The 10,284-nt window shown below is 38.0% G+C and overlaps 1 long non-coding RNA gene across 6 annotated transcripts; it reads left to right on the forward strand.

Moving 5' to 3' along the window:
* Positions 1-8,082: 8,082 nt before the first annotated feature.
* Positions 8,083-9,597, forward strand: LOC120092119 (uncharacterized). 6 transcript variants are annotated; one of them, XR_016524280.1, is made up of 6 exons: positions 8,083-8,520; positions 8,610-8,649; positions 8,726-8,822; positions 8,966-9,055; positions 9,134-9,310; positions 9,379-9,597. It is a non-coding gene; the product is annotated as an uncharacterized LOC120092119 (long non-coding RNA). The 6 variants fall into 6 exon arrangements; XR_016524281.1 differs by having other exon boundaries at positions 8,110-8,520; positions 8,734-8,822; XR_016524279.1 differs by lacking the exon at positions 8,610-8,649 and having other exon boundaries at positions 8,092-8,520; positions 8,692-8,822.
* The last annotated feature ends 687 nt before the right edge of the window (positions 9,598-10,284 follow it).

Below are 10,284 nucleotides of genomic sequence, written 5' to 3' on the forward strand. Positions count from 1 at the left end.
ATACTTTTAGGTAAAGATTCCAGAATGAAACTAATCTGACTGGCTTTATCGATGATGGACCCATTCGTCTACGCCACGTTGAAGTGGACCATCATGTTGAAAACATGTTCTCGAACAGATGCTTTTTCTTGCACACAGGCATTGAAGATGTGTTCGAGAGAATCGTGCCTGAGCTGTGCGGATGGTTGTTTGAACATTCCCCTCAGGGACTCCATAATCTCACAGGTCATGAGTATGGGCTCATGCTTCTTGGCCAAGACTTCGAAAAGACTTACTAGGATGTATGCTTAGGCCTTTTCGTTTGTCTGTGTCCATCACTCGTATGCTTCTCGAACATTTCGAGTAACATTTAGAGCTAGAACGGGAGGATAATTCTCCATTAGGACAAAACGAAGGTCATCGATGATTAAGATTGTGTTGATTGTATTTTTTTCAAGATGTGTAATTTTCGCCCGTTAATTTGTCAGTGGCGGGTAAATTAGGCATTGCGGAATTCATATTGAATAAGTTTGCTGAAACCATAAAAATTATTTATATTAGTCTATTTGCATTAAACCACTTAGAAAATCTAATCAATTTTGGTAAAATAATCTAATGTACCCTAAGTGACATCTATTTTGCAATGATGTTTCAGTGAGGCAAGACAAAAGCCACTGTAGGGTGATCAAGTGCCCCTTCACTGGGATGAGACAATCTCAACCAATAGACAGAACAACTCCTTCTTACTTTAACTATCACCCACCATTTTTCGATTAAAAAATTGTTAAACTCGTTTAACATTTTTTTGTAAGTGTAACCCCTCATTTTAGATTCTAAAGTTCTGCTCCAATGATCCAACTGTAGGGAAAAAATCGATTGGGACATGAAACTAAAGTAATCCTATACATTTCTGGAGTTTGAATAAAGCATCATGCAACATTGCTATCCGTAGGAGCACACTCAAGGTGTCACGAGGCCGTGCATGAAACCTTACTTCAAACTAATGAGAGAGACTGAGGGATGTGTTGTCATACGTCCCACTTCCACTTACTATAAACACTCTTTCCATTCATCTTGATATTGATCTATACAAACACCATCCGTAGGGAAACACTCAAGGTGTCTCGAGGCTGAGTATAGATCTCATGGTGTGAACTTTTAGGGAGAAACGTGAAGAGGAAAAATGAAGTATCATATACCCTATTTTCCTCTCACTGAGTATTTTACCTAGCGGTAATTTGTTGGGGTTAATGCCTTAAACTCTCGTTGAGTCCTGTAGTTTGTAAACACCTGTATTGAACAAATGCCTGTGATGTAATAATATGAGATATTTTCTTCATTGTTGTCTATGAAACATGAGATGTTTTATTTGCTTTACCACAAACCAATAAACTAAGATCCCTAGTTGTCGTTGTAACTTAAGCATGTATGTGAAGACATACAGGTGGATCATGCCTTAAGTGATAACCAAAATGGTTTGTAATATATGGATATAGGAGGAAAATCTTATCCTAGTGACACTATGGATGCGACCCGCTTTGTAGATAGTTACAAGTGTTGTGACGTTCTACAGATGGTCTGATCCTGATCAATCATATGGAGACATGCAAGCGGGGGCGTCCTATACAAAGGACTTTGTATAAGATCGGACCACAAAATGTATAGTCTCATTATATAACGTCGTTCATGACAGAGACTTCACTTCAATAAGATGACCTTAATCTTGAGTGAGTTGGGAACTCCTGCCTTTGAGGGTGGTTCTTTGATTTGCATCGGTGTGAGTGGCCAGATTGCCGACTCAAACCTACTACTTTGGGGATTTGTCTAATTTGGGAGCTAGGAACTCAGCTACACAATATGGAATTCACTTCTTCCCCGAAGAAGGGGTAAGTAGATAGATTGCTCCCTTAAGGGCTGATTCTAGGGCTTGAATGTTGTGGCGCCACACACCTTCTCATGGCCTGAGTGGTGTCCACTCATAGTAGGACTATGAGATATTGTTAATTAGAGGGATCAGTGGTACTTAAGGAGTTAGATGTAACTACAGGGGTAAAACGGTAAATTGGCCCAACTGTACTTACGAGCATCTGTAAAAAGTTATCGTACTATTTACTGGTTATATCCGATGGACACTGAAATATATCTGTGGTGAGAAGAGTGCAGCTGTCGGTCTTTAGTGGAGTGCCCGACAGTTAACGGATGGTGGATCTCATGGCTAAAGAGTTTAGTCAGCTATTCACGTACCGTTGGAGCTTCAAGTTACAGTTCCATAAGGTCCCCTTGGTAGCTCAATGGATTCAAGTTGAGAATCAGTTTTTTGGTCAATTTGAAGTGTTCGAATTGACAAGAGGGAGTTTGATTATATATAATATGATTAAATTGGTTCAGTTATATTTGATATAATTGACATGATGTATGAGACACATTAATTAGAGGAAAATGGATATAAATATTATTTATATCAAGTAAAAGAGAAAATGACTATGGTTTAAATGTTGCATATGATGTGATATTAAAACTATAGATTATAAATATAATATGATAAGTTAGTTATTATATTTATTTATAGTTAAAACATTTATGAGATAATTGTCAGTGGTTTTCTCCATAGTCGTGTGTGAAAGTGGGAGGTTGTATTCAGTTTTCGTAATTGAAAGGATAAAATGAAAAATGTTTTCATTTTGCAAAAGAATTGGATAATCGCTTCATAATTGTACACTGCCTATCGTTTAGCTCACGTAAGTGTACATGATAGTTCAAAGTGTTTCCTAAACGATCGTGTTCACGCGCATCTACCTAAACAATCGTATAGCTTTTACTATGCGATCACACGCTTGAACGAGATTCATTAAATGATTGTCTAAACGATCAACCTAATTTTCTAAACGATCGTCACTTTGTCTAAAGACTGAAGGAAAACAGATTTGAGATTTCTATGAGCAACGGAAATAAGATAATTCTAAATGTATAGTCTATTATATAACGTCTTCACGCTTCTTTGCGCATGATTGCTCGAACAACAACAATCTCGAATGCTCGATCTACACGACCGCAACACAGCATGAACACTTCGCGCTCGTCCTCAACGATTGCCTCAGCCACGAACTGCTCAACAACAGCACGAACGACCTCCACAGCACCTCGACGGTGTGAAGTTAAGTATGACACCACCAATAAGGCTACCTTGGTATTCTCGGTGTGAGAATCGAGAGTGTGGGCTCTGTTTGGACTTGGTATGAGGCAGACGAAAGAGGAAACACCGATCGTGTATACGACTAGGCAAGTGGGAGATGGCAGAGACCTATCGTTTAGGTCGATGCCCAATCGTTTAGCTAAAGCTAAGCGATCGTCTAGAAAAAGCTTTGTGATCATTTAGCTCATTGTTTAGCTCGGTCTGTCATCTACAGACACTACACGATCGTTTACTTTGGGCAAGCGATCGTCTAGCAAAACTATGCGATCGCTTAATAAATACTGTATGATCGTTTAGCTTTCCACTGCACGATCGCTTAGCTAGCCTAGGCTATAGTTTAGTAAATCTATATTTACTTGACAACTCCATGAGATTCTTTTTGCTGAGAGAAATCTCAAAAAAAAAATTTATGAAAAACTTTTCAACAGTTTGTGGATCTTACTAAAATTAGGAAAACCACTTTTCTTTTATCTCACAGTTAGCATGAAAATCCAATAACTATCCACACAATTGGTTATTAAAGAAAAAGAATTAATTATCCAATAATTAATATTATTATAAATATAAATGATATTTATAACCTATAGTTTTAATATTTTATCTCATGAAATATATAAACTATAGTTCTTTTTCTATTCCATGGTACTTAATGTAAATCTCATTTACATTAATCCTCCACTAGATGTATCTCATATATCATACTGATTATATCATATATAATAAAAATACCTCTTGTCAATTTGAACACTTCAAATCAATACCAAAAACTAATCCTCAACTGAATCCATTGAGCTACCAAGGGAACTTTATGGACCTGTAGCTCAAAGTTCCAACGGTACGTGAATAATTGACTAAACTCTTTAGTCACGGGATCCACCGTCCGTTAACTGCCAGACACTCCACTAAAGACCGACAACTGAACTCTTCTTACTGCAGATATATTATGTGTCCATTTTAACTAATCAGCAGTGCGGCAACCCTTCACAGATCGCTCGTAAGTACAGCTAGGCCAATAACCGTTATGCCCCTATAGTTACATCTGTCTCCTTAAGCACCACTGATCCCTCTAATGAACATAAGTCATAGTCCTACCATGACTAAGTCTTCTCTTCCAAAGAGAAGCTGTGGCCACTATGTCCAAGTCCCAGAATCAGCCCTAAGGGAGCAATCTCTCTACTTATTTCTGCTTCGAGAAAGGAATGAATTCCATCTAGTGGATTGAGTTCCCAGCTCCCAGATCAGACAAGTCCCGAAAAAGGTAGGCATGTTGAGTTGGCAATCTGGCCACTCTCACGCATACTAATCAAAGAACCGCCCTCAATAGTAGGAGTTCCCAAAACACTCAGGATTGAGGTCATGTCACCTATGGTCATTTAGGTGAGATGTAAATCTCTAGTATCAACTGCGTTATATACAGAGTCTAGTCATCTGTGGTTCAAGTATTATACAAACTCTTTGTATAGGACACCCCTGCTCACTCGTCTCCACATGAATGGTTAGGATCTACCATCTGTAGTAGTTTGCAACACTTGCAAACCTCTACAAAGCGGGCTGTATCCATAGTGTCACCAGGATCAGGTATCCCATCGTAATCCTTATACTACAGACCTATTTAGGTTATCACTTAAGGCATGATTCACTTGTATATCACATATGCATGCTTAAGTTTACATAAGATAACCAAGGAGCTTTGTTCACTGGATATGAGTAAATGCTAGAATTAAATAACACTTATTTGATTCATTAAACAATGTGTATCTTTACAAAACAACGAGACTCCGGGAGAATTAGGACACCAATCCCAACAATCTCCCACTTGTCCTATTGACTTGGGAGACTAATGTACAATACAATATAAAAATTTACAATATACAATAAATAGGGCATACCCCAGTATCATCTCCCACTTGCCCTAGACAAGATGCCGCATGTCCCGCAGACCCAGACTCTCCAGGTGACCCTCAAACACTTTGTAAAGGGATCAACAACATTGTGCTCCGATGCGATCTTCGAGACTATCACATCACCACGATGCACAATCTCCCTGATAAGGTGATATTTTCATTCTATGTGCTTACCCTGACGATGACTCCGAGGTTCCTTCGAATTTGCCACAACCCTGCTGTTATCACAATAAAGAGTGATAGGAAAATCCATATTTGGAACAACTTCCAAATCTGAAAGGAACTTCCTTAGCCAAACAGCCTCTTTAGCTACTTCACAAGCCGCTATGTATTCGACTTCCATAGTGGAGTCCACGATGCATCCTTGCTTGATACATCGCCAAACTACATCCCCTCTATTCAGAGTAAACACTGATCTCAATGTTGATTTGCGAGAATCTCTATCGGTCTGAAAGTCAAAGTCCGTGTATCCTGTAAGGATCAGATCCTTATCTCCATACACAAGCATGTAGTCCCTCGTTCTCTAAAGATACTTGAGGATCGTCTTGACCGCCGTCCAGTGATCAAATCCTGGATGGGACTGATACCGACTGACAATTCCTACTGTATAGCAAATGTCGGGTCTGGTACACAACATTGCATACATCAAGCTTCCTACAGCAGAAGCATAGGGAATCCATCTCATCTCCTCAATCTCTTGAGGTGTCTTAGGACATTGATCCTTAGACAAAACGATTCCATGCCTGAAGGGTAACAAACCCCTTTTGGAATCTTGCATCCTATACCTGATCAATTTGATCAATGTACGATGCCTGAGATAGGGCTAACCGTTTGTTCTTGCGATCTCGAATGATCTGGATCCCGGGAACATATTGTGCCTCACTCAAATCTTACATTTGGAACTGGGTAGCTAGCCAACTCTTAATGTCAGTCAGATACCCTACATCATTCCCAATGAGTAGGATATCATCCACATATAGTACCAGGAAAGCTACTAAGCTGTTGATGATCTTCTTGTAAACACAAGGCTCATCAACGTTCTGGTCAAACCAAACGACTTGACAGCAGTGTCAAATTTGATGTTCCAAGATCTAGATGCTTGTTTCAGCCCATAAATGGACCTATTAAGCTTGTAAACTCTTTGCTCTTGATCTGGAACTATGAACCCCTCTGGTTGAGTTATATAGATGATTTTCTCAAGATTACCATTAAAAAAGGCAGTCTTGACGTCAATTTTCCATATTTCATAATCATAAAATGTGGCTATAGACAGGAGAATCCGGATAGACTTCAACATGACAATAAGTGAGAAAGTTTCCTCATAATCAACTCCCTCAACCTGGGTATAACCCTTTGCCATGAGTCTAGCCTTAAAGGTTTGAACCTTTCCATCTACACCTCTCTTTTTCTTAAAGATCCACTTACACCCAATAGTTCTTACCCCATCAAGTGGATAAACAAGCTCTCAGACGTTATTGACTTGTCACGGATGGTCTGATCCTGATCATTCATGTAGAGGACATGCAAGTGGGGGCGTCCTATACAAAGAGTTTGTATAAGACCTGGCCACGAAGTGTTAACGTCTCGTTATATAACACCATTCATGATAGAAACTTCACTTCGCTAGGACGACAATAAGTAACATGACCTCAATCCTGAGTGAGTTGGGAACTCCTGCCATTGAGGGTGATCCTTTGATTTGTATGGGTGCGAGTGGCCAGGTCACCGACTCAAACCTACCATTTTGGAGATTCGTCTGACTTGGGAGCTGGGAACTCAGCTACACAAGATGGAATTCACTTCTTCCCCGAAGCAGAGGCAAGTAAATCGATAGCTCCATTAAGGGTTGATTCCAGAACTTGAACAATGTGGCGCTACACATCTTCTCTTGGCTAGAGAGGTGTTTACATATAGTTGGACTATGTTGTATTGTTCACTAGAGGAATCAGTGGTACTTAAGGAGTGAGATGTAACTACAGGCGGAAAACGGTAAATTAGCCCAGTTGTACTTACGAGCATCTTTGAAGGGTCATCGTACCCATAATTGGTTATACACTACTACAAAATCTATATTACTTGACACTTATAGTTTTTAATTACTTGACGTTTCTTTGAAAAAAAAAAGTCAAGTAATGACCTTTTAGAAAAGAAAATGTCAAGTAAAAGGGTTAAAAAAGCGGAGATTGATGGAATATTATGGATATTTTCATGCGATTCATTACTTGACACGTTTTTCGTGTCAAGTAATATAAGGTCCTGCTTGACAGATTTTTCGCGTCAAGTATAATAAGCTCTTACTTGATATATTTTTCGTGTCAAGTAAAATATAAAAATAATATTTTTTAATCTTTATTTTTTGTTTCCCTCCCTCCCCCATTTTCATTTCCCTCTCAAATTTGATTTCCCTCCTACCAAAATTATCAAATAAAGTATTATTTTAAACAAGTAAAAGGGTTAAATGTCCTAGTAAAAAAAAAAACTCCTCCCCCCTCTGAAACCCTCTCTTCATAGCACCCTACTAGTCGCTGACTCTCCCTCTCTCTACCCAAACTTCAGGTAATTTTAATTTAATTGTATCAAATAATTTGGGTTTTTATTTGCTTGGAGCTGGAGTTTGAGATAATTTGATATGATAATTGGTTCAAATATATTGGTTAAGGTATTTGAAATTGGATTTGAATTAGCTAAATAATCTAAGAGATTAACATTTTGAGAGGAAAAAAAAATATTTATGTATTTTGTTTAAACAAAAAGGAACTAAATTGATTAGTTGGACTATTATTATTATATATATAGTGTAACACCCCGAATTTTTATTATTAATGTAATTTCAGTAATTTTTATTAATGGAGGGCATTTTTGGAATTTTGGACTTTAGTGTAATTGCGAGAATTTAATTACTGACGTTAGAAATTATTCAATTTGAAAATTAATGGCAGAAATTAATTTCAATTTGAGAAGGAGAGAAATTCAATAGAATAGAGTCGAATAGGAAAAGAATAAAATAAAATAAATATATAATATATTTTTTTCCTTTCCTTTTCCTTTCTTTTTTTTTCTCTCTCTTCCCCTTTCCTTCATCTTCCAGCTACCAGACCCCTCATCTGCACCTCTCTCTCGTGCCTCTCCCTCTCTGCAACCCACACCTCAGCCTAACCGTCGCCAGATCTTGTTCATCGTATCTGAAGCCAGATCTAATGCCATTCGTCAGATCTACAGGCTAGATCTGAATTCATTCGCTACAGCTCTGTTCGTTTCCGCGTCGTCGCTCGACTGAAGATCTGAAGCCATTCACCGGATCTGAAGTCGTTCACCGTAGCTCTGTTCCTTCGAGTTACGTTCAATCGACCATCCAACGACCGCTTCTCAGATCTGGCTGACGCCCGTCAATCTTTTCGTTGTCGGACGCTGCCGCTTGGGTTTTTGCTGGATCTTGATTTTGGTGTAAGTTTTTGGGGTTTTCTTGAAAATTTACCCATTTAAATTTTTTCCCAATACTTATTTAACCCATAAACTTTGGATGATGGATTTAGGAATTTAAGGATATTAACCCGCCATCCAAGAGTGTTTGAGGTTCGATTATGGTGTTTTGGATTAAATTTGATTTGCCCTTAGGTTTTAGGGCCTGAACTTGAATTCTTGGAAGTAGTTGTGTAGGCAAACGTTTGCTGTCCAATTTTTTTAGTGATCGACTTTGGAGGTTGGAGTTGAGATCTTGAGGTGGTTTTGGATCAACCCACTACTAGGTAAGGTGCATTGTTAATTTTTTGGGTTAGGGGTCACAGTTAGTCTTATGTTCTATCTTATTTAATTTATGCATTAAGGTTACAACTATTAGTTATGATAATCTTTAACTTGTTTAATATGTACTGTTATATTTATATCATAGGAGAAGGAAGTTGTTAGCGCATAAACCACACATGAGGAAGGGAAGAAGGTGAAGGAGATGGAAGCTTTTAGTGTACAACCGATCTTGAAGGTGAATTGTATTATGAGGTAAATTTATGAGGTAAATTCACTATTAGTTACTTATAAAACTATAACTTGGTGGTTTTAGGAGAAAGTTTCAAAGAATGCGGGAAAGGATGAGGAAGTGATTGCTATTAGTGTACCACTGATCTTGAAGGTGGATTGTATAAGTCCCATGTTCTTCTATCTTATTTAGGAATGAAGATGTGAACAAGTTTTGTAGCATGCAAAAAGTGAAGAATTTATCAATGGTGGCTTATATCCCGTAAGTAAATGTTATTTGTTTATGATATATTATCACTTTATTAATTAGTAGTCAATCTATTATTGTAGGTACCTACACTCGTTCATTGTTGATTCAAATAAAGGGTCGAAGTATATGTTTGTAGAGCTCGGAACCTTTGTAGTAGATTAATGACTTCTGAACACGGTCATTTACTATAACCTTCATGTTCCAGACTAATTAATTGTATATTTTATCTAGTGATCATTCTGAATATTATACTATACTCTTTGACGAATGTAGGGCAATGGCCATTTTTCAGTCTAAAATTTTTTTGCAAAAGACTAAAAAAAACCACATTCTGGAAAACGGTAAAGATAAGTATAAGAGCATTGAAAAAATTAATAGAATGATGTTTATTTAATGCATCTATATGATATGTGTATTAGTTATTGGCTTTGTATTGTAGTGTCTTTTACAAGTGAAAATTGTCGAATGTGGGTATTGTTGACTAAAATTAGTGAACGCAATTGTGCGATGCATGTCTTAAGTTATGCATTGGTTATCATGTGTCGGTGGTCATGCATTAGAATGAAAATATGCATTACTCTTATATGCGATGTGTGTTCCTGTCACAAGTTTTCTTGCGCTCACGCCAAGTATAACGCGAATACAAGTTTCTCGGGTGCTCCGAGTCGAACTCAGGGACTTGTAACTAAATGCTATGCGGTGATGTGTTTGCGGTGGATGAATAAAAGAATGATGGGGGGTTTTAAGCTACAAATTACTCCTACTCCTAACTAACAGACAAAGCATTGAAAGTATGAATGAGAGGTAGAGACACAACAACTGTTGACACATAGTAAATGCATGGAAAAATAGATAAAATGTGAGGATGTCTTCATCACAACCCCAAGTTTGACTGCAAGGGTAATCTCAGCCAACGCAAGCTATGCGATCATGATACACACACTTGAGCCTAACTCTAGGACGCATACGATGTATATGCGAAGTGT

This window comes from Benincasa hispida, chromosome 11 (assembly GCF_027475165.1).
Source record: "Benincasa hispida cultivar pf3 chromosome 11, pf3_genome.v1.1, whole genome shotgun sequence".
In the NCBI taxonomy this organism is placed as follows: domain Eukaryota; kingdom Viridiplantae; phylum Streptophyta; class Magnoliopsida; order Cucurbitales; family Cucurbitaceae; genus Benincasa; species Benincasa hispida.